General features: G+C 40.9%; 1 pseudogene; it reads left to right on the top strand.

Moving 5' to 3' along the window:
* The first annotated feature begins 626 nt into the window (after positions 1–626).
* The window catches only part of LOC112240967, a 61,463-nt pseudogene continuing 37,664 nt past the window's right edge, over positions 627–24,425 (top strand).

Here is a 24,425-nt window from a genome sequence, read left to right on the forward strand (position 1 = left end):
CTCAACCCCATAGAAAATCTTTGGAGGGAGGTGAAAGTCCGTGTTGCCCAGCAGTGTGTGAAAACCTTGTGAAGACTTACAGAAAACGTTTGACCTCTGTCATTGCCAACAAAGGGTATATAACAAAGTATTGAGATAAACTTTTGTTATCGACCAAATACTTATTTTCCACCATAATTTGCAAATAAATTCATTAAAAATCATACAATGTGATTTTCTGGATTTTTTTTCTCATTTTGTCTGTCATAGTTGACGTCTACCTATGATGAAAATTACAGGCCTCTCTCATATTTTCAAGTGGGAGAACATGCACAATTGGTGGCTGACTAAATACTTTTTGCCCCACTGTATGTACACAGTGCCGTAAAAACGTATTTGCCCCCTTTCTGATTTAGTCTATTTTTGCATATTTTTGATAGTGAATGTAATCAGATCTTCAACCAAAACATAAAATTAACCTGAGTTTAGAAATAATACAATATATATATATTATATTTATTTAATTGACAGTTATGCAACATCCAATTCCGCTGTGTGAAAAAGTTATGTCCCCCTTAAACTCAATAAGTGGTTGTGCCACCTTTAGATGCAATGACTGCAACAAAATGCTTCCTGTAGTTGTTGATCAGTCTCCTGGTTTTATCTGAAAGGAGCCATAGTAATCTACTGAAGTTCTCCTGGTTTTATCTGAAAGGAGCCATAGTAATCTACTGAAGTTCTCCTGGTTTTATCTGAAAGGAGCCATAGTAATCTACTGAAGTTCTGCTGGTTTTACCTGAAAGGAGCCATAGTAAGATACTGAAGGTCTACTGGTTGATTTCTAGTTTTGATCTTTATAATTGATGTTTCTATGTTAGACCTATTGTCTCTTTCAGGAATAATGGAGACTGGACCAGACAGTCTGTTTTTGACTCTCCTGCTTCTCCTCCACAGTTCACACTCTGTATCTGGTAATTATAATGCTCACTTCATCTTATTGTGTGTGGCGACTCATGCAGTAACTACAGGGCTTCCCTGTGTGTGTGTGTGTGTGTGTGTGTGTGTGTGTGTGTGTGTGTGTGTGTGTGTGTGTGTGTGTGTGTGTGTGTGTGTGTGTGTGTGTGTGTGTGTGTGTGCATGCGCGTGCGAGGTTGCATTATTACTTAGATTTTTGATGTTTTGAAATCTCTGAATTACATTTGACTGTCTGTCTTTAGTTGTGGGTGATGTATCTAAAAGCTCCTTCATTTCTGTCTGTTCTCTTCAGAGAGGTTTGAGGTTCTTGGTCCATCTGATTCCATTGTTGCTGTAGCTGGTGAGGACATCATTCTGCCCTGTTACCTCAAACCCAACATCAGTGCTGAGGACATGACAGTGGACTGGCTGAAACTGGACTTCTTAGACGGTCGTGTCTTTCGTTACCAAAACCACAGAATCATACGAGATGATCAGATTCCCTCCTATAGAAGAAGAACTTCACTGTTTGAAGAGGAACTCTGGAGGGGCAACACCTCTTTGAAACTGACCAGGGTACAAGGCACTGATGAGGGACATTACAAATGTTTTATTAAGGCAAAGCGCTGGTATGATGATTTCACTATTCAAGTCCTCATTAAAGGTGAGGTTTATTTTCATGTTAATGTAATAATCTAACTACAGTACAATGACATCACCTCTTTCCTTCATATTACTGGATACAGTAAGTGTCTATTTGTTCACAGCCTGTCCCAGTTAACATCCAGTCTATCTGTGTGTCTGTAGCTGTAGGATCCAAGCCAGTGGTGTCCATTGAGGGACACAGAGAGGGAGGGATGTGTCTGCTGTGTGAATCAGAAGGCTGGCACCCTGAGCCTGAGCTGGTGTGGCTGAACAGTAAAGAGTCCATCTCTCTGCTCGAACTCTTGAGATACATAGAGACTTCAAGGGATTCTACAGAGTCAAACAACATGTCATTGTCCAGGAGACTGACACCAACCGCTTTACCTGCAGAGTCCAACAGAGCAGGATCAATGAGAAGATGGAGACAGAGATTCACCTCCCTAGTGAGTAACAACATCATATTATTTAGACATGAAACACTGGAGATATTGATGTGTTAATGTACAGTATGTGTTTTAACCAAAGGCTTTGGTTGGTAGTATTAGTACCAAAACCCTGTTGTTGATGTGTAATGATGTGTGGTAGTATTAGTACCAAAACCCTGTTGTTGATGTGTAATGATGTGTGTGTTTTAGGTGAGTTGTTTGATTACGCAACCCCATTGAGAATGGCCTTCACTGTGTTATGCTGTCTGGGAGCCATCATTGGGATTGGGTTATCTCTGGCTGTCTACTGGATATGTAATAAGAAAGGTAATGGAGAAATTATATGAATGTTTCATTGTTAGAATGAAATGTCTGCAGTGCTTTTTTCAACCTCAACCTCAGTGGTTGTATTCTATGGATACAGGATAATATACTAAACCTGCAGGTGATTAACATGTTAACACTGATGACTGATTTTAACCTGCAGGTGATTAACATGTTAACACTGATGACTGGTTTTAACCTGCAGGTTCTACAATTATGTCAACCATTTTGATTATTATTTATTTTTGGAGCACATTAAAGATGTTCCTTCTGATGTTGGAATAATTTTATAGAAAATTATGTGTTGAGGCTGTAGACGACCACTAGACTAGAGAGAGGTGGTCTCTGATACACCTGGATCACTGATTGACCAGTCACATTAATGTTGATGTTCTAGAACAGGATGTGTTGAAGTTGTAGAGGACCACTAGACTAGAGAGAGGTAGTCTCTGATACACCTGGATCACTGATGGACCAGTCACATTTATTTAATGAAATTAAGAAGTGGTGGTATGGTAGAATATCTTCAGTGGAGAAGTTGTCTCACAGAGGTACGCTGGACTCATTTAGGTGGTGGAAGTCAATTAGGATTTGTGCTGTTAGAGAAGTGGTATCAGACAAGGAGTCCCAGAGAGAGACTACATCTTCTAGTGTTCATGTTGATGATGTTCTCACTGTCTTCCATCTACTCTACATGTTTACAGATAAACTCAGGAAGGAGAAGGGTAAGTAGTGTCTTCAGATCATTATTTTGATAACATTATGTAAACCAATATCTCTTCTATTTATAACATCTAAAGAAATAGAAAACACATGTTCACATTAATGTTCCCTTACTTCTACCTTATTATCTGTGTCTACAGCTATGGTTGAGCAGGTTCTCACTAGTCAACTGGGTAAGTAGTCCTTCATATCTCTGATACACCTGGATCACTGATGGACCAGTCCCATTAATGTTGATGTTCTAGAACAAGATGTGTTGAGGCTGTAGAGGACCACTAGACTAGAGAGAGGTAGTCTCTGAAATTAAGAGATGGTAGTTTGAAAGATCTTTATTGGATAAGTTGAATCACCTCTACAGAGGTACCCAGCATGGAACTCAATTTTGATTTGTCCTGTAGTGTAATGTTATGAGACAAGGAGTCCCAGAGAGAGACTATATCTTCTAGTGTTCATGTTAATGATGTTCTCACTGTCTTCCATCTACTCTACATGTTTACAGATAAACTCAGGAAGGAGAAGGGTAAGTAGTGTCTTCAGATCATTATTTTGATAACATTATGTAAACCAATATCTCTTCTATTTATAACATCTAAAGAAATAGAAAACACATCATGTTGTTCACATTAATGTTCCCTTACTTCTACCTTATTATCTGTGTCTACAGCTATGGTTGAGCAGGTTCTCACTAGTCAACTGGGTAAGTAGTCCTTCATATCTCTGATACACCTGGATCACTGATGGACCAGTCCCATTAATGTTGATGTTCTAGAAAAAGATGTGTTGAGGCTGTAGAGGACCACTAGACTAGAGAGAGGTAGTCTCTGAAATTAAGAGATTGTAGTTTGAAAGATCTTTATTGGATAAGTTGAATCACCTCTAGAGGGGTACCTTTTATCTGATGTTGGAACATTGATATGAGACAAGGAGTCCCAGAGAGAGACTACATCTTCTAGTGTTCATGTTAATGATGTTCTCACTGTCTTCCATCTACTCTACATATTTACAGATGACCTCACTGTGAAGCTTGGTAAGTAGTGTCTTCAGATCATCACTTGTTGAGGACATTAAAGGTGTTCTTCTGATTTTGTGTACACAGCAAACAAACTCCAGGTCATATGACATGATTAACCAAAACACAGGGCCTTAGGTATGAGACAAGGGCCGGGATTCAATTCAAGGCACGTTATAGCTCAGCGCTCTATAACAGACTTTTAAAAGTAATTTATGTTTGAGTTGGCATGTGAAGTGTTTACTATGAATCCTGGCCAAGGAGTCCCAGAGAGTGACATCTTCTATTGTTCATGTTAATGATGTTCTCACATCTACTCTACACATGTATTACAGTTTACCTCAGAGAGAAGGGTAAGTAGTGTCTTCATATCATCACTTTGATAGCATTATGTCAACCAATATTTCTTCTTTTGATGTAACTTTTAGTGCAGTAGATAACGCATAATGTTGAACTCAATGTTCCCTGACTATCTTATTATCTATGTCTGCAGCTATGGTTGAAAATGATCTCGTTCGTAAAGTGGGTAAGTAGTGTCCCTCATATCCCAGTGTCTTCAGACCATAGATTTTGAATTTTTATTTAACCTTTATTTAAAATAGGCAAGTCAGTTAAGAACAAATTATTATTTACAATGACGGCCTACCAAAAGGCCTCCTGTGGGGACGGGGGATTAAAGATACAAATAAATTCAATAAAAATATAGGACAAAACACATATCACAATGAGAGACAACACTACATAAAGAGAGACCTAAGACGACAACATAGCATGGCAGCAACACATGACAATAACATGGTAGCAACACAACATGGCAGCAGCACAACATGATAGCAGTCAAAAGCGTACAAACATTATTTGGCACAGACAACAGCACAAAGGGCAAAAAGGTAGAGCGACCAATACATCACACAAAGCAGCCACAACTGTAAGTAAGAGTGTCCATGATTGAGTCTTTGAAAGACGAGATTGAGATAAAACTGTCCAGTTTGAGTGTTTGTTGCAGCTCGTTCCAGTCGCTAGCTGTAGCGAACAGAAAAGACGATCAACTCAAGGATGTGCCTGCTTTGGGAACCTTTAACAGAATGTGAATGGCAGAACGGTTATTGTATGTGAAGGATGATGGCTGCAGTAGATATGTCTGATTGGTTGATGCTTAGGCCTCACTCCACCCTTTGGGACTTGTGAAAGGGTATACAGAGATGACCCGTTTACAGGGGAGTATAGAGTGCAGTGATGTGTCCTAAAAGCAGCAGTGGTGGCAATTCTGGTGGCCGAATGGTAAATACATCTAGCCGCTTGAGTGCCCCCTTACATGCCAATCTATAAATTACATCTCCGTAATCTAGCATGGATGGTCATCTTTATCAGGGTTAGTTTGGCAGCTGGGGTGAAAGAGGAGCGATTACGATAGAGGAAACCAAGTCTAGATTTAATTTTAACCTGCAGCTTTGATATGTGCTGAGAGAAGGACATTGTACCATCTAGCCATAGTCCCAGGTACTTTTATGAGGTGACTGCCTCAAGCTCTAAACTCTCAGCGGTAGTAATCACACCTGTAGGCAGAGGGACATTCTTTTAACCAAACCGCATGGCCTTTGTTTTGGAGGTGTTCAGAACAAGGTTAAGGGCAGAGAAAGCTTGTTGAACACTAAGAAAGCTTGGTTGTAGAGACCCGGGGAGGGTCAGCTGAGTATAAGACTGTATCATCTGCATATAAATGGATGAGTGAGCTTCCTAATGCCTGAGCTATGTTATTGATGTAAATTGAGAAGCGCATGGTACCTAGGATTGAGCCTTGGGGTACACCCTTGGTGACAGGCAGTGGCTGAGACAGCAGATGATCTGACTTTATACACTACTCTTTGAGAGAGGTAGTTAGCAAACCGGGCCAAAGACCCCTCAGAGACCCCAATACTCCTTAGCCGGCCCACACGAATGTAGTGGTCTACCGTATCAAAAGCTTTGGGCAAGTCAATAAAAATAGCAGCACAACATTGTTTAGAATCAAGGGCAATGGTGACATCATTAAGGACCTTTAAGGTTGCAGTGACACATCGAAACCTGAGCGGATACCAGATTGAATACTATAGACATCAAGAAAGACAGTCAGTTGATTATTGACAATTTTTTCCTACACTTTTGATAAACAGGGCAAAATAGAAATAGGCCTATAGCAGTTAGGATCAGCTTGATCTCCCCCTTTAAATAATGGACGAACTGTGGCTGCCTTCCAAGCAATGGGAACATCCCCAGAAAGGAGGGACAGGTTTAAAAGGTCAGAGATATGCTTGGTGATGATAGGGGCAGCAACTTTAAAGACGAAAGGGTCTAAACCATCTGACCCAGATGGTTTTTTGGGGTCAAGTTTAAGGAGCGCCATTAGCACCTGGGACTCAGTGACCATCTACAGGGAGAAACTTTGAAGCGGGGCAATGGAAAAAGAGGGAGGAGCATTCAGGCTAGTCGCATTAGAAGGGGTGGGAGATGAGGAAATGTTGGAAGGATGAGAAGGCATGGCTGAGTCAAAAAGGAATCCTGACGTATTAAAGTGGTGTGCTTCTTGTCAGTAACAACCACATCAACTTTAACGGACATGGGCAGCTGTGAGGAGGAGGGTTTATTCTCCAGGTCTTGAACAGTTTTCTAGAACTTCTTGGGGTTAGACCCACAGAGAGAGAACTGCTCCTTAAAGTAATTTATTTTGGCTTCCCGGATAGCCTGAGTGCACTTATTTCTCATTTACCTGAACAAGAGCCGTTCCGCCTGGGTATCAGTGTGCCGAGCCTTTCGCCAAATGCAATTCTTGAGGTCGAACCAGGGGCTGAACCTATTTTTTTAAATTCTCATTTTCTTTATGTTTGTTAACAATACTACTGAAAAAAATAAAATAAATAAATAAAAATCAAATAAAAAAAATAAAAAAATAAAAATAAATAGGGAAAAAATGTCCAAGTGTCTTCGACATAGGGGATCAAGCTGATTCTATACCAATTTACAGAGGCCAAGCTCATTAAAGGCTTGCTCATTAAAGTTTTTTACCAAGCGTCTATGACAAATCAGTACTAGGGATGGGTATCGAAACCCGGTATTAAACGGGCCCCGGGGCTAAATTATGAAAGACGCAGTATCGATAAGCTCTGACATTATCGGTTCTGCTTTCGGTACTGGAGAAATTAAGAAAATACATTTCCTATTTATTATTGCTACATAAACATTATCTTGCACATTTTATCTCACCGACCATTTCTAATTTGCAATAAGATTAAGACATTTGTCTATGAGTTTGCTATTCCCAATCCAGTAGAGTGACCTCTACCAAATGACTTCCATTGATAAATGGGCAGCCCGAGTCAGAGCAGTGGTCGTGTGGTTCAAGAGATCCTCGATGTCCAAAACAGTCTTGAAGGAAAAGCAGTAGCTCCTTGGTAAGAAGCCAGTTCAATCTATTACAGTATAATTTTGAAATTCATACATTTAACAATTTAATTCAAGTGTGCAGTAATTAAATGTGTTTTTTCAGGCCTTCCGCAACACTCACTCATCCTTGATGCCAAGACCAGATGGAACTCTATCGAATCAGAGAGATTCATGGAGCAGTATCCAGCCATCCAAGCAGCAGCCTTGGACCCACAACTGCGAAAAGCAATGACCAAGGACAACCTGGACCGCCTGAAGGACGAGGACTTCCATAAGGCTGAGGAGTTTGTCCAGCTCATCAGAATACATCCACACTGTGTGTGTCATGTGAAAAGAATGCCACCTGTGGACAGGTAATATCCATCCTCCACAAACTGGAAGAGCACTTCACTGTGAAGCATGAAGATACAACGTTTGTGGCAACCATCAAAGAGAAGGTCTGGGAGAACCTCTCCGAGCGCTATCAGGATGAGCACATTCAAGCCTTCCTGCATGAGGCCAACGTGACAGGAGCAACACCAGGGCTGTCAGAGGAGCAGACAGACACAGAGCACCAGCAACAGGAGGAGGAGTCTGAAGGAGAAGGAGAGGAAATGGAGCAGACAGTCCCTCCATTGTACAAAACAAGGAGTGCTTTGGAGGAGCTGTTCTCAGAGGACAGGAAGTTGAGGTTGACGATCCAACAGGACACCTCGTCCCTCACCCTCAGCAAGCGTGTCGACCTAGAGGTCGTGCTCTACAAAGGCCTGCCTCCCATCCCCATGGCTGAAGATCCTGTGATGTGGTGGTGGGAGAAGAGGGCTACTCTGCCCCTCCTCGCAACAAGCTACCTCTGTGCTCAAGCCTCCTCCACCCCTAGCGAGAGGGTATTTGACTGCAGAGAACGCAATAAGCCAGGAGAGGTCCCGACTTCTGCCAGAGAAGGCAAATATGTTTCTCTTTCTCCAGAAGAACTGCTAAGAACTGTTAGTCCTTTTGCAGCCTAACTGCAGGCCCCACCCATCCTGCTCTATAAACTGTATTTTCTTTTGCTAGAAAATATTGTTTATTTCACTTGTTTTACATTTCCACCATCACTACATTAGGCTAAAAGTGATTTGTTGAAAACATTGCTCTTTCTTTTGCTGTAAATAATTGTTTGCTTTATTTTCTGAAATGTAAAATAAATAAATGTTAATTCTGTTCAAATCAGTGTATTTGTCACGTGCGTCAAATACAACAGGTGAAGGTAGACCTTACAGTGAAATGCTTACTTACAGGCTCTAACCAACAGTGCAAAAAAAGGTTTTAGGAGAACAATATGTATGTAAAGAAATAAAACAGTAAAAAAGACAGTGATAATTAACAGTAGCGAGGCTATATCCAGTAGAGAGGCTATATCCAGTAGAGAGGCTATATCCAGTAGAGAGGCTATATCCAGTAGAGAGGCTATATCCAGTAGAGAGGCTATATCCAGTAGAGAGGCTATATCCAGTAGAGAGGCTATATCCAGTAGAGAGGCTATATCCAGGCACAGGTTAGTCAGGCTGATTACACGTACATACTACCTCAGATATGGTTAAAGGGACTAGGCATATATGATGAACAGAGAGTAGCAGTAGCATAAAAGTGGGGTTGGCGGGTGGTGGGTTCTTCATTTCTTTCTGGGGTTTTTTGGTAAAAAAGAACTGATAAGAATACCGTTAAAGTACTGGATTGATAAGCAGTATCGGTAAGAGTAGTAACACCGTTAAAATCTTAACGATACCCATCCCTAATCAAGACAGGTTGTTTCACTGAGCTGCCATTGCGGACACAGGCTGTAAAACAGTGATCACTAGTGTCATTACAGAAAACACCAGACTGATACCTATCAGGATTATTTGTGAGGAAACATCGAGGAGAGTAGCCTTTTCTGGGTGTTAGTAGTCATACCTTGTGGGATTGGTAATAATCTGAGAAAGATTTACGGAGTCCCATTGCTTAGGACTTGGTCAGGTAGTTTAAGCATGTCCCAGTTTAGGTAACCTAGCATGACAAATTCAGACTTAGTGTAAGGGGCCAGGAGAGAGCTTAGGGCAGGTAGGGTACAGGCCGGTGCTGATAGAGGACGATAGCACCCAGCAACTGTCAACAAAGAGCTATTTGAAAGTTTGATGCGTAAAACCAGCAAATCAAATTGTTTGGGGACAGACTTGGTGGAGGCAACCGAGCACTGAAGGTGTTCCTTGGTAAAGATTGCCTCTCCCCCACCTTTGGAAGATCTGTCTGGCCGAAAAAGGTTAGAACCAGAAAGGTTAACATCAGTTTTCAGTACTCTTCCTTAACCACGTCTCAGATGTGAACAGTTTCAATTGATCCATTTTAGTTATAAGCTTGTAGTGTTAACGTGCAGAAAACCCTGGCCTTTACGAGAGCAGAAATCAGTGAAGCAGATATCAAGACACAAGTTATTGGGGTTAGCAACGGTATCACACCCACTTGGGAGAAGCTTTTATTCTAGAGGCAGATTTCTTGAAGAAAATGCCAGGGGATGGTCTCTGAACAGCGGGAGAGGGCTTGTGAGACTCATGACATTTGTTGGGCTTAAAGGCTTCGGCACCTCTCACTTCACACCTCATTGCTAATTGAGGTTGTTGGTCAGTTTCTTTCCTAGCAGCTTGGTACTTTGTAGCCTTATTTATTAAACATTTCCTAGAGATTATTACTTTTAGCGTTCAGAAGTAGGTTCAGACTGAACTTTACTCACTCAGTGTTGTTGCAGATGGTATTTCCAGGTCCTGTGTTTATTCTGCAGGTTTTGATTTGTTAGAAGTTTTTTTCTTGATAATCCTTGGTAGTAATAGTCCATTCAGGCAATTGTCCAAAATCAAGGTTTTAGGTATGGAATTGTGATTTGGATTTAAGGTTTTATGTTGAGGTTAGTATCCTGTATAAGTCCTTGCAAAAAAAATTCAAGCTTAACTACATTCTATATTTTTGGAGGAGAACTCAAGAGCCCATGCTCTCGGTGTGTCTCTATACCACGGCCGTCAGCCAGTCTTGATGTTCTAGAACAGGATGTGTTGAGACTGTAGAGGACCACTAGACTAGAGAGAGGTAGTCTCTGATACACCTGGATCACTGATGGACCAGTCACATTGTTACGAATCCCTTTTGGCCCGACAGTCTAGGGGGGGGATGGTAATGAGACCCGTAACATAACTCATGCAAATTATTATTGTGACAAAGTAAAAGTGTGAACGAAATAACCACGACAACAGAAATCTACCGTCAAACTCCAGGTTTATTTATAAACACACGGTAATGGGGGGGGGGAGCAGGAAAAGGGGCTGAGCTGGACCCAAGGAAAGAAACAAATATACAAAAACACCCCTAAGCTAGACTAGCCTCTTTAACAACAGCTAACTAACCAAAAATACAGTGGGTGGTCCGCCCAGTTCTAACTAGTGTATTTAACAAAGTTCACCTACGGGTAGTGTATGCCCATGGGCGACTTGTCTTGGTTTCCCCCGTTTCCCACCAGCAAACAAACACCATAATCAAAAACAATACTCACAGGTGATGAAAGTGCTATGGAGGTGCTCAAACAAAAGAGAGAGGTTAAGACACAAATCGAGAGTGAAACACAGACGTACAGACATGGCATTTACAGAGAGATTGAGCTCTAGATCAAACAAATGATGGGGTTTTTAAACCATGGAGAAGGAACTGTGATAGGGTAGGAAATAGGAGGTGTGTCTTCTGATTGATGATTGATTGTTGACTGATTGGGGAGTGATGATTTTCACCTGTGAGGGGAGAAGGAGAGAAAAGAAACACACACACAGGATACACTGTATCCGTAACACACATTAATGTTGATGTTCTAGAACAGGATGTGTTGAGGCTGTAGAGGACCACTAGACTAGAGAGACTGCCCCTTAAACACCACTAGTGTGTCTAATTGACTATATGTATGTGTTTATCTGTAGAAATACTGACTTCTCAGCTGGGTAAGTATTAAGGCTTTGTTACCTACTGTATATGATGGCTTCTAGTACATCAATTATACATAGAAAACATTTTAAATGTACTGTATGTGCACAATTATGAAAAACTGGTATATTTTAATTATTCATATTGGTTAAAAATTATTTATCCACAGATTTCGTGAACACAAACTGGAGTCCAGGTAAAGGGAAAGACAGATTTCTAATATCATGAAATAACTTTTTCTTGGAATGTTGTTTGCAGGCAAAGTATAGATAACTATAGTATTACATATCAGTCTGGATGTGTGTTTGGCCTTACATGTTACTGAAGTTACATTATCATCAATCTCTCACCATATGTCAAGATCAGAGTTAATGTTATTATAGATCTGCATAGTTTGAGGTCTGGATTGAAGAACACAAGTTAACACTTACAGTAGTTTGTGATATCCATCAGTATGTTGCTCATTTTCATGACCAACAGTCTCTCACTCTATATTTCAGATTTTGAAACCATCAGAAGACATGCAGGTATGTTTTAAACTATGTGACTCTAGCTGTATTTTAGGGAGGAATAGTGTCCTTGCTGTTTTAATGATCTGGTCCAAATTCAACAAAACTCTAGAAGCCGGGTTATTTCTCTGACATAACTATCATGTATGTACTTTGATCACCAGCCATGTGTCTTTGACAGCTGTAAGAATGGGATAGTAAGGCAAAATCATGTATTAGCATTTGTTTAGAGGTTTCTACCCATGACCTAATGAAAAGTGCTATAGGATCTCCTGTTATCTCTACCTCAGTCACACATGGACCACTAATAGTGAAGACAGTATGATGTGTCAGAGATCAATACAGTACCATGTTGTCCTCCACTTGTATTATACCCTCTGATGTCATGATGTCATTGTGTTTACCATAGTGTATTATACCACTGATGATGATGTCATTGTGTTTACCATAGTGTATTATACCACTGATGATGATGTCATTGTGTTTACCATAGTGTATTATACCACTGATGTTGATGTCATGATGTCATTGTGTTTAACATAGTGTATTATACCACTGATGATGATGTCATTGTGTTTACCATAGTGTATTATACCCACTGATGATGATGTCATTGTGTTTACCATAGTGTATTATACCCACTGATGATGATGTCATGATGTCATTGTATTTACCATAGTGTATTATACCACTGATCATGATGTCATTGTGTTTACCATAGTGTATTATACCACTGATGATGATGTCATTGTGTTTACCATAGTGTATTATACCACTGATGATGATGTCATTGTGTTTACCATAGTGTATTATACCACTGATGATGATGTCATTGTGTTTACCATAGTGTATTATACCACTGATGTTGATGTCATGATGTCATTGTATTTACCATAGTGTATTATACCACTGATCATGATGTCATTGTGTTTACTATAGCGTATTATACCCACTGATGTTGATGTCATGATGTCATTGTGTTTACCATAGTGTATTATACCCACTGATGTCATGATGTCATTGTGTTTACCATAGTGTATTATACCCACTGATGATGATGTCATTGTGTTTACCATAGTGTATTATACCCACTGATGTCATGATGTCATTGTGTTTACCATAGTGTATTATACCACTGATGATGTCATTGTGTTTACTATAGTGTATTATACCCACTGATGATGTCATTATGTCATTGTGTTTACCATAGTGTATTATACCACTGAGGTTGATGTCATGATGTCATTGTATTTACCATAGTGTATTATACCACTGATCATGATGTCATTGTGTTTACTATAGCGTATTATGCCACTGAAGTTGATGTCATGATGTCATTGTGTTTACCATAGTGTATTATACCACTGATGTTGATGTTATGATGTCATTGTATATACCATAGTGTATTATACCACTTATGATGATGTCATTGTGTTTACCATAGTGTATTATACCACTGATGATGATGTCATTGTGTTTACCATAGTGTATTATACCACTGATGATGATGTCATTGTGTTTACCATAGTGTACTATACCACTGATGTTGATGTCATTGTGTTTACCATAGTTTATTATACCACGGATGATGATGTCATTGTGTTTACCATAGTGTATTATACCCTCTGATGTCATGATGTCATTGTGTTTACGATGGTGTATTATACCACTTATGATGATGTCATTGTGTTTACCATAGTGTATTATACCACTGATGTTGAAGTCATGATGTCATTGTATTTACCATAGTGTATTATACCACTGATGGTGATGTCATTGTGTTTACCATAGTGATTGTTTCTTTTCACAGTGGATGTGACTCTAGACCCTGATACTTCATCTCCCTGGGTCACCCTCTCTGAGGACAGGAAACAAGTGAGACATGGAGAAACACGACAGGATCTCCCTGACAACCCAGAGAGGTTTGATAATACTGCCTGTGTCCTGGGAAAGGAGGGCTTCTCATCAGGGAGTTTCTACTATGAGGTTCAGGTGAAGGGGAAGACTTGGTGGAAGTTAGGAGTGGTCAGAGAGTCCATCAACAAGAAGGGGAGGATCACACTGAGTCCTGATGATGGATTCTGGACTGTATGGCTGTGGAATGGAGAGTACAAAGCTGCTACTACCCCTCATGTCACCCTCTTACTGAGAGAGAAGCCCCTGAAAGTGGGGGTGTTTGTGGATTATGAGAAGGGACAGGTCTCCTTCTACAATGTGGAGGCAAGGTGTCATATCTACTCTTTCACTGGCTGCACCTTCACTGAGAAACTCTATCCATTCTTCAACCCTGGTGGTTCAGATAGTATTTCACTGGTCGTCTGTCCTGTGGATGTCACTGACTGACTGTTTTAAATCAAACAAGGCAGGTATAAACAGTTAGTAATAGGAGAGATTTAATGTACGTGAGTTCTCAGATTTCCTATCAATCTTTTGTTTATTGGATCGGACAGAGAAGTAAAGAGTAAAGGTAGGAATGTTGAAAGGGCAATGGGTTGGATCTGATCCCAAAACACTGATTTCTTTGTTTAGGCCAGGCACCACAGGCTTATATGTTTTTTTTTCTTTACTCTCATCAGACTGAAACTTTGCCAGTTGAAAGTGTTCATAAATGCCATATATTATTGTATTAAAAGCTTTATTTATTTTAAAATTTAAATATGCAAATTAGTCAAACCGTCCTTAAAACTTCCTATGGCTGGATTCCCGTTAATGGGATCTCTATGACAACAGCCAGTGAATGTGCAGGGCGCCAAATTAAAATCAACAGAAATCTCATAATTAAAATTCCTCAAACATGCATGTATTTTATACCGTTTTAAAGGTAATCTTGTTGTTAATCCCACTACACTGTCCGATTTCAAATTGGTTTTACAGCGAAAGCACCACAAACAATTATGTTAGGTCACCACCAAGCCACAGAAGAACACAGCCATTTTTCCAGCCAAAGATAGGAGTAACAAAAAGCACAAATAGAGATAAAAATAATCACTAACCTTTGATGATCTTCATCAGATGACACTCATAGGACTTCATGTTACACAATACATGTATGTTTTGTTTGATAAAGTTCATATTTATATAAAAAAAATCTGAGTTTACATTGGCGCGTTACGTTCAGTAGTTCCAAAAACATCCAGTGATTTTGCATAGCCACATCAATTTACAGAAATACTCATCATAAATGTTGATGAAAATACAAGTGTTACACATGGAATTATAGATATACTTCTCCTTAATGCTGTGTCAGATTTCAAAAAAGATTTACAGAAAAAGCAAACCATGCAATAATCTGAGAACGGTGCTCAGAAAACAAATAAATATATCCGCCATGTTGGAGTCAACAGAAATCAGAAATAACATTATAAATATTCACTTACCTTTGATGATCTTCATCAGAATGCACTCCCAGGAATCCTAGTTCCACAATAAATGTTTGATTTGTTCGATAATGTCCATCATTTATGTCCAAATAGCTACTTTTGTTAGGGCGGTTAGTACACATATCCAAACGCGTGTGCAGGTCCAGCTGAAAGTCGGACAAAAAGTTCAAAAATTCTATTACAGGTCGTAGAAACATTTCAAACTAAGTATAGAATCAATCTTTAGGATATTTTTATCATAAATCTTCAATAACGTTCCAACCGGAGAATTCCTATGTCTGTAGAAAAGCAATGTAACGCAGGTCGCTCATGTGGTATGCGCGTGACCAGTGCGTGACTCTCTGCCAGACCACTGACTCAAAGAGCTCTCATCCGGCCCCACTTCACAGTAGAAGCCTGAAACAAGTTTCTAAAGACGGTTGACATCTAGTGGAAGCCTTAGGAAGTGCAACTTGACTCATATCCCACTGTGTTTTCGATAGTGGCTGAGTTGAAAATCGACCAACCAAATTTTTCCCACTTCCTGTGAATTTTTTCTCAGGTTTTTGCCTGCCATATGAGTTCTGTTATACTCACAGACATTATTCAAACAGTTTTAGAAACTTCAGAGTGTTTTCTATCCAAATGTATTAATAATATGCATGTATTAGCAACTGGGACTGAGGAGCAGGCCATTTACTCTGGGCATCTCTGGGCACCTTATTCATCCAAGCTACTCAATACTGCCCCCAGCCAAAATGAAGTTATGCGCTAACTTGCATATTACGAGAATCTGTTTTTCAACACATTGCTTCAAGGCAGAATGTTTTTGTTTTATTGTGATAAGACACTCAATGGTCAGACTTTTACAGATCAGTTTATCCAAATATTTTCATTGCATGGAATTATTAAAAAAAATATATATACTGTATATGTATGATGGATGCATATTCTGCATATATTTACACATAAAATTACACTTCAAATTAAAACGACAGAAGATATTAAAAAAAGCCTCTGTAAAAGTCTGCCTATATGACCTAAGAACATGTGTGTGGAATAATGAGAATGTACATCCTTTGAAAACTGAGAAAAATGAATTGGTGCACCGGGAACATGTCATTTTGAGAAAATGGCCGATAAAGATAGGCTAATGCAATTAAAATGTACTTTCCATAAATATGACCATTTATGTCAGATTAATTAAACTCGTATTCATATATCACTTCAAAACTGACAAATAAGGGCCTCCCGGGTGGTGCACCAGAGATTCTGGGTTCGAGCCCAGGCTCTGTCGCGACCGGGAGGCCCACGGGGCGACACACAATTGGCCCAGCGTTGTCCGGGTTGGGGAGGGTTATCCTTGTCTCATCGTGCACTAGTGACTCCTGTGGCAGTGCACGCTGACCAGGTCGCCGGGTGTACTGTGTTTCCTCTGACACATTGGTACAGCTGGCTTCCGGGTTGGATATGCATTGTGTCAAGAAGCAGTGCGGCTTGGTTGGATTGTGTTTCGGAGAACGCTTGGCTCCTGACCTTCGCCTCTCCAATATACCTTTTACAAATACATTAGCACATTTAATACATTTGTTTCAAGCAATAGAGCATATGCTTTGAATACTGGTTCGTTGGGCAAATTTGAAGTTTTGGGCAAATTCTCATATCACTTTGCTCAATTTGTCACATGATTTTGTATGGCTGTTGAAATGTGCAGAATATTTATCAGCTATGCCTGCGCCATATGTAAAGCCCTCTTTGAGTTGTTGCTGGTGACGCTTTACTTGTTTGACTGTGTCATGGGACCTGCTCCTACCCTTGGCACACTCCATTGAAGCTGTATCAGCTCTCACAACTCCTCTCTGATTGTTCCAGTGTCACCAAAGTGCTGTCAAGCCACAATTTGTTAATCACATTTGTTATAGCAATGGCTCCCTCATTGAATGTGGCTACTGCCATACTGGCTGCTCCGTCAATGTAGCTTTTGCCAATGAAGACAGTTTTGTGGCATCGCGACCATATTACAGAGTTCAGACATTCATTTGCATTCTGGGTTCCTCCGTGCTACATTCTTTTGAGGACGTTATCATTTGACATCCTCTGATACCATTTTCTGTGCAACCTCTCCATACATTTTTTTAATAGCCTCCAAGGTTTTTGTGACAGGGTGGAGCTTCACCATTTTCTGTGGCTCGCTGGTACCAGCACCAATGCACACACCTATCCCGTAGTTGGAAGTGAATCCTCTCTTGTGCCAAGTGCCATCGAAGGATACATTAATGTCTATGATGGCATCCTCATCCTCCTTCAGCAACTTTGCTATGTCTGGGTCTATATCTGCGTATGCTCTTCTAATTATCATTGCAGCGCCCTCCATTGACTGTATCCCTCTCTGAATCCCTGCAACTATATTGGGGGGGGGAAGCACTTCTGTCTGTGGACATTACAGTAATAACTGCAGTAATAACTAAATATCAGCATGTTACCCTATGTAAATGTTAGCATATCATCATGTATTTCCTTTATGTAAAGATAGTTTCTCACTAATCACATTAGGCTACAGCCCTATGACACTGTAGGCCTATGTGACAGTCTCATTATACAGTTGTTTTCCAATCACTTTGTGTTGTTAACTGTGAACACATTTGCTGAAGCAAGGAAATAAATATTATTTATCCACAGCAAGTCACCTGACAATAATGGGCTACTTTCCTACTCTCCCTTTTTATTTACATCATTTTCCTGTCATGTCTCTGATATGAGCTGAGACACAAGGAAGGAATCCCAAGGACTTTGCTTATGTTCTTTAGAGCTGCATAACCAAGTCCAAGTTCGTGGGCTAGAAGAACCATCCTCACATTTATATCAAATGCCGTATCTCCCCTGGAGCACTCCTGCAGCCTGGAGGAAGTGTCAACACTCCTAAATGCATCACGATCACCTTCACAGTCTGCACATTCTATCATGACATAATGACAGAATCACTGGTTGGTGAAGACTATGGTCATTGTCAGTCCAGTGTTTAGACACTTAGGGCAAATTGGTTGTTGGTCATTGCTAGCCAACAATTTTCAGGTCTTGCCATAGATTTTCAAGTAGATTTAAGTCAAAGCTGTAACTTGGCCCCTCAGGAATATTCACTGTCTTGGTAAGCAACTTCCGTGTACATTTGGCCTTGTGTTTTAGGCTATTGTCCTGCTGAAAGGTGAATTCATCTCCTAGTGTCTGGTGGAAAGCAGACTGAATCAGGTATTCCTCTAGGATTTTGCCTGTGCTTAGCTCTATTCTGTTTCTTTTTCATCCTGAAACACTCCCCAGCCCTTAACGATTACAAGCAAACCCATAACATGATGCACCCACCCCTATGCTTGAAAATATGGAGAGTGGTACTCAGTAATGTGTTATATTGGATTTGCCCCAAACATAATACTTTGTATTCAGGACAAAAAGTACATTTCTTTGCCACATTTTTGCAGTATTACTTTATTGCTTTGTTGCAAACATTCTGCAACTGTTTTAAATCCCCATTGGACTCATGGTGAAATCCCTGAGTGGTTTCCTACCTCTCCCACAACTGAGTTCGGAAGGACGCCTGTATCTTTGTAGTGAATGGGTGTATTGATACACCATCCAAAGTGTAATTAATAAATTCACCATGCTCAAAGGGATATTCAAAGTCTAGTTCAAATAAAAAAAATTACCCATCTACAAAGTGCCCATTTGCGAGGTATTTGAAAACCTTCCTGGTCTTTGTGGTTGAATCTGTGTTTGACGTTCACTGCTCGACTGAGGGACAATTATCTGTATGTGTGGGGTACTGTCATAACAACATTCGGACCAAAGCACAACGTGAAATCGGTTCAACATTTTATTTGAAGTGAACCGCACAAAAAACAAAGAATACATGAAACGTGACGTTCTGGAGTGCTCACAGGCAACAACACAAAAACAAGATCCCACAGAAAAAACTGTGGGGAAATGGCTGCCTAAATATGATCCCCAATCAGAGACAACGATAAACAGCTGCCTCTGATTGGGAACCATACAAGGCCAACATAGAAATAAAACAACCTAGATAACCCACCCTAGTCATACCCCGACCTAACCAAAATAGAGAATAAAAAGGCTCTCTATGGTCAGGGCGTGACAGGTACAGAGATGAGGTAGTCCTTCAAAAATCATGTTAAACACTATTATTGCACACAGAGTGAGTCCATGAGACTTATTATGTGACTTGTTAAGCACATTTTCTAACTTATTTAGGCTTGCCATAACAAAGGGGTTGAATACGTATTCACTCACGACAATTCAGCTTTTCATTTTTGATTAATTTGTCAAAATGTTGAAAACATAATTCCACTTTAAAATTATGGGGTATTGTGTGTAGGCCAGTGACCAAAAATCTGAATTGAATCCATTTTATATTGACGGTGTTGCACAACAAAATTCTGAAGGCCCTATATAGGGGGGAAATTGTCATTACACCTAGAATTCAAATATAGTGCACCATTATATACACTATCATTTGACATTGGATTCCAAAAAAGTATGAATGGTTCACACACAAATGTTACATTTTTGTTCCCCATGATGAGATCGGGAAGGGGACTGTGAATGATCTGTCTGTATGATCGTACGTTGTTACATGTGATATCTCATAAAAATAAAGACAGTCGTACATTCTCTATATATAAACTCCCAGTAAGTTATTGGGTAAAATACCACGTTTCGGCATCATTGTTCCTATCACGTGATATCTCAGACAGCACTGGCCCGATTTTGACAAAACTTTGTCTTGCCAGGGAGTTCCTGCATTTACAAAATTACACTGATTAGCCCAAGGCGGGAGCAAAAAAAAAATGCAATATCGCAATTGGGCACTGCATCATTCATGGGGGCCCAACGTATGAGCTGTTTTCGAATACCCATACTGATATACTGTATACTACATACTTAATGAGTATATACTACATACTATTAGTTCATTTTAGTATACTGTAAACTAACTGTATTCTTTCAGTTGCGTGTACTAGTGCTTTGCCTGTGTACTAGTGCTTTGCCTGTGTACTAGTGCTTTGCATGTGTACTAGTGCGTTGCCTGTGTACTAGTGCTTTGCCTGTGTACTAGTGCTTTGCCTGTGTACTAGTGCTTTGCCTGTCTACCGGAAGTTGACAGTAGGTAGCTAACATACCCGGTACATACTGCTGTAATGATATGCTATGCGGTTCGTAAGATATATTTGTAAGGATAACGTAGCTAACAAGTTGTCAGCCAACATAACGTGTAACGTAAATAATTTGAAAAGTCATTACTTTATTACATTGCTCAACATTTTCTAAAAATGTTCTTAACATTTGTCATAATTAGTTAAAGCAACGAATTTGTATCCGCTTGAAGGGAATTCAGCTGGATTTCTTCCATCATTTTCTTCAAATCTGAAAACGTTGTGAAGCCACGCCCATTTTCTGAAGAATTGCATTATGGGCCATAAAAGCACGGAAATAGTGTCCATTGCGTGGATTCTTAATATTTTTGCGAATGTAGTATGACATCCGGGAACTTTTTGCATACTAACTATATCCATACTATGACTAATAAGAATACTACATACTCAATGTATGTCACAAATAGTATGGTTAGTGCGGTTAGTATGAGTAGTTGAACACAGCTCTTTTCTTGCTTTACAACAGGCAGGAACTGAAAGATGAACACAAGTGTTTCGGTGTGTCACCTTCAGTGTGTAACACTGAAACATATAGGATTTAAACAAGACTATTTAGGTTTAAGGTAGAACCTGACAGTACCTGCTTTAGTCATTGTTGGACATTGGGAAAGGTGTGCCTTTTTTCCCACTGAGTGAGAGTACTTGTGCTCTCATAATAGACATACTGAGAGTTTGGTAGACAGATTCATGTATTAAATCAAAACAAATGCAAATATCCTGTTTGCTGCTTATCCCACAATGCTGTCCATCACATCTACCAAGAGAATTCTCTTCGATTATAATCACAGCCGTATATATCCCCCCCCAAGCAGACACATCGATGGCTCTGAACGAACTTTATTTAACTCTCTGCAAACTGGAAACGATTTATCCGGAGGCTGCATTCATTGTAGCTGGGGATTTTAACAAGGCTAATCTGAAAACAAGACTCCCTAAATTTTAACAGCATAACGATTGCGCAACCAGGGGTGGAAAGACCCTGGATCATTGTTACTCTAACTTCCGCGACGCATATAAGGCCCTGCCCCGCCCCCCTTTCGGAAAAGCTGACCACGACTCCATTTTGTTGATCCCTGCCTACAGACAGAAACTAAAACAAGAAGCTCCCACGCTGAGGTCTGTCCAACGCTGGTCCGACCAAGCTGACTCCACACTCCAAGACTGCTTCCATCACGTGGACTGGGAGATGTTTCGTATTGCGTCAGACAACAACATTGACGAATACGCTGATACGGTGTGCGAGTTCATTAGAACGTGCGTTAAAACATTCCCTAACCAGAAACCGTGGATTGATGGCAGCATTCGTGTGAAACTGAAGGCACGAACCACTGCTTTTAATCAGGGCAAGGTGTCTGGTAACATGACTGAATACAAACAGTGCAGCTATTCCCTCCGCAAGGCTATCAAACAAGCTAAGCGCCAGTACAGAGACAAAGTAGAATCTCAATTCAACGGCTCAGACACAAGAGGCATGTGGCAGGGTCTACAGTCAATCACGGACTACAGGAAGAAACCCAGCCCAGTCACGGACCAGGATGTCTTGCTCCCAGGCAGACTAAATAACTTTTTGCCCGCTTTGAGGACAATACAGTGCCACTGACACGGCCTGCAACGGAAACATGCGGTCTCTCCTTCACTGCAGCCGAAGTGAGTAAGACATTTAAACGTGTTAACCCTCGCAAGGCTGCAGGCCCAGACGGCATCCCCAGCCGCGCCCTCAGAGCATGCGCAGACCAGCTGGCCGGTGTGTTTACGGACATATTCAATCAATCCCTATACCAGTCTGCTGTTCCCACATGCTTCAAGAGGGCCACCATTGTTCCTGTTTCCAAGAAAGCTAAGGTAACTGAGCTAAACGACTACCGCCCGTAGCACTCACATCCGTCATCATGAAGTGCTTTGAGAGACTAGTCAAGGACCACATCACCTCCACCCTACCTGACACCCTTGACCCACTCCAATTTGCTTACTGCCCAAATAGGTCCACAGACGATGCAATCTCAACCACACTGCACACTGCCCTAACCCATCTGGACAAGAGGAATACCTATGTGAGAATGCTGTTCATCGACTACAGCTCGGCATTCAACACCATAGTACCCTCCAAGCTCGTCATCAAGCTCGAGACCCTGGGTCTCGACCCCGCCCTGTGCAACTGGGTACTGGACTTCCTGACGGGCCGCCCCCAGGTGGTGAGGGTAGGCAACAACATCTCCTCCCCGCTGATCCTCAACACTGGGGCCCCACAAGGGTGCGTTCTGAGCCCTCTCCTGTACTCCCTGTTCACCCACGACTGCGTGGCCATGCACGCCTCCAACTCAATCATCAAGTTTGCGGACGACACAACAGTGGTAGGCTTGATTACCAACAACGACGAGACGGCCTACAGGGAGGAGGTGAGGGCCCTCGGAGTGTGGTGTCAGGAAAATAACCTCACACTCAACGTCAACAAAACTAAGGAGATGATTGTGGACTTCAGGAAACAGCAGAGGGAACACCCCCCATCCACATCGATGGAACAGTAGTGGAGAGGGTAGCAAGTTTTAAGTTCCTCGGCATACACATCACAGACAAACTGAATTGGTCCACTCACACAGACAGCATCGTGAGGAAGGCGCAGCAGCGCCTCTTCAACCTCAGGAGGCTGAAGAAATTCGGCTTGTCACCAAAAGCACTCACAAACTTCTACAGATGCACAATCGAGAGCATCCTGGCGGGCTGTATTACCGCCTGGTATGGCAACTGCACCGCCCTCAACCGTAAGGCTCTCCAGAGGGTAGTGAGGTCTGCACAACGCATCACCGGGGGCAAACTACCTGCCCTCCAGGACACCTACACCACCCGATGCTACAGGAAGGCCATAAAGATCATCAAGGACATCAACCACCCGAGCCACTGCCTGTTCACCCCGCTGTCATCCAGAAGGCGAGGTCAGTACAGGTGCATCAAAGCTGGGACCGAGAGACTGAAAAACAGCTTCTATCTCAAGGCCATCAGACTGTTAAACAGCCACCACTAACATTGAGTGGCTACTGCCAACACACTGTCAATGACACTGACTCTACTCCAGCCACTTTAATCATGGGAATTGATGGGAAATGATGTAAATATATCACTAGCCACTTTAAACAATGCTACCTTATATAATGTTACTTACCCTACATTATTCATCTCATATGCATACGTTGATACTGTACTCTATATCATCGACTGCATCCTTATGTAATACATGTATCACTAGCCACTTTAACTATGCCACTTGGTTTACATACTTATCTCATATGTATATACCGTACTCGATATCATCTACTGTATCTTGCCTATGCTGCTCTGTACCATCACTCATTCATATATCCTTATGTACATATTCTTTATCCCCTTACACTGTGTTATAAGACAGTAGTTTAAGCAATTGTTGTGGCAATTGTTGTGGCTGAAATAGCCGAATCCACTAATTTGAAGGGGTGTCCACATACCTTTGTCCATGTAGTGTATATGGATAGATTATGTAATGTTTTATAGATGATGCCTGTACCACGTTTGACTATAAATTGTAATTAGTGTCTCAACTCAATTTCCACAATGTGGTTATTTTGTATTATTGTATCATGGTGGAAACACAAACATTTTACTCTTCTAACTAACTCCATTAGCCTCAATTAGTACTCTCGCTCGTACGCACGCACGCACTCACGCAACCACACACACACACACACACACACACACACGTTCCTGCTTGTCCTTCTCCGTCAAACTACTATATCTACAACCCCGTCTTAAGTCTAATAGTGATCTCTGAACACTTAGTTATCGTGTCTTTGTGTCTAATAGTGATCTCGCAACACTTAGTTATAGTTTCTTCGTGTCTAAAAGTGATCTCTCAACACTTAGTTATCATG

The sequence above is a fragment of the Oncorhynchus tshawytscha genome, unplaced genomic scaffold (genome assembly GCF_018296145.1).
Source record: "Oncorhynchus tshawytscha isolate Ot180627B unplaced genomic scaffold, Otsh_v2.0 Un_contig_7968_pilon_pilon, whole genome shotgun sequence".
Lineage (NCBI taxonomy): Eukaryota > Metazoa > Chordata > Actinopteri > Salmoniformes > Salmonidae > Oncorhynchus > Oncorhynchus tshawytscha.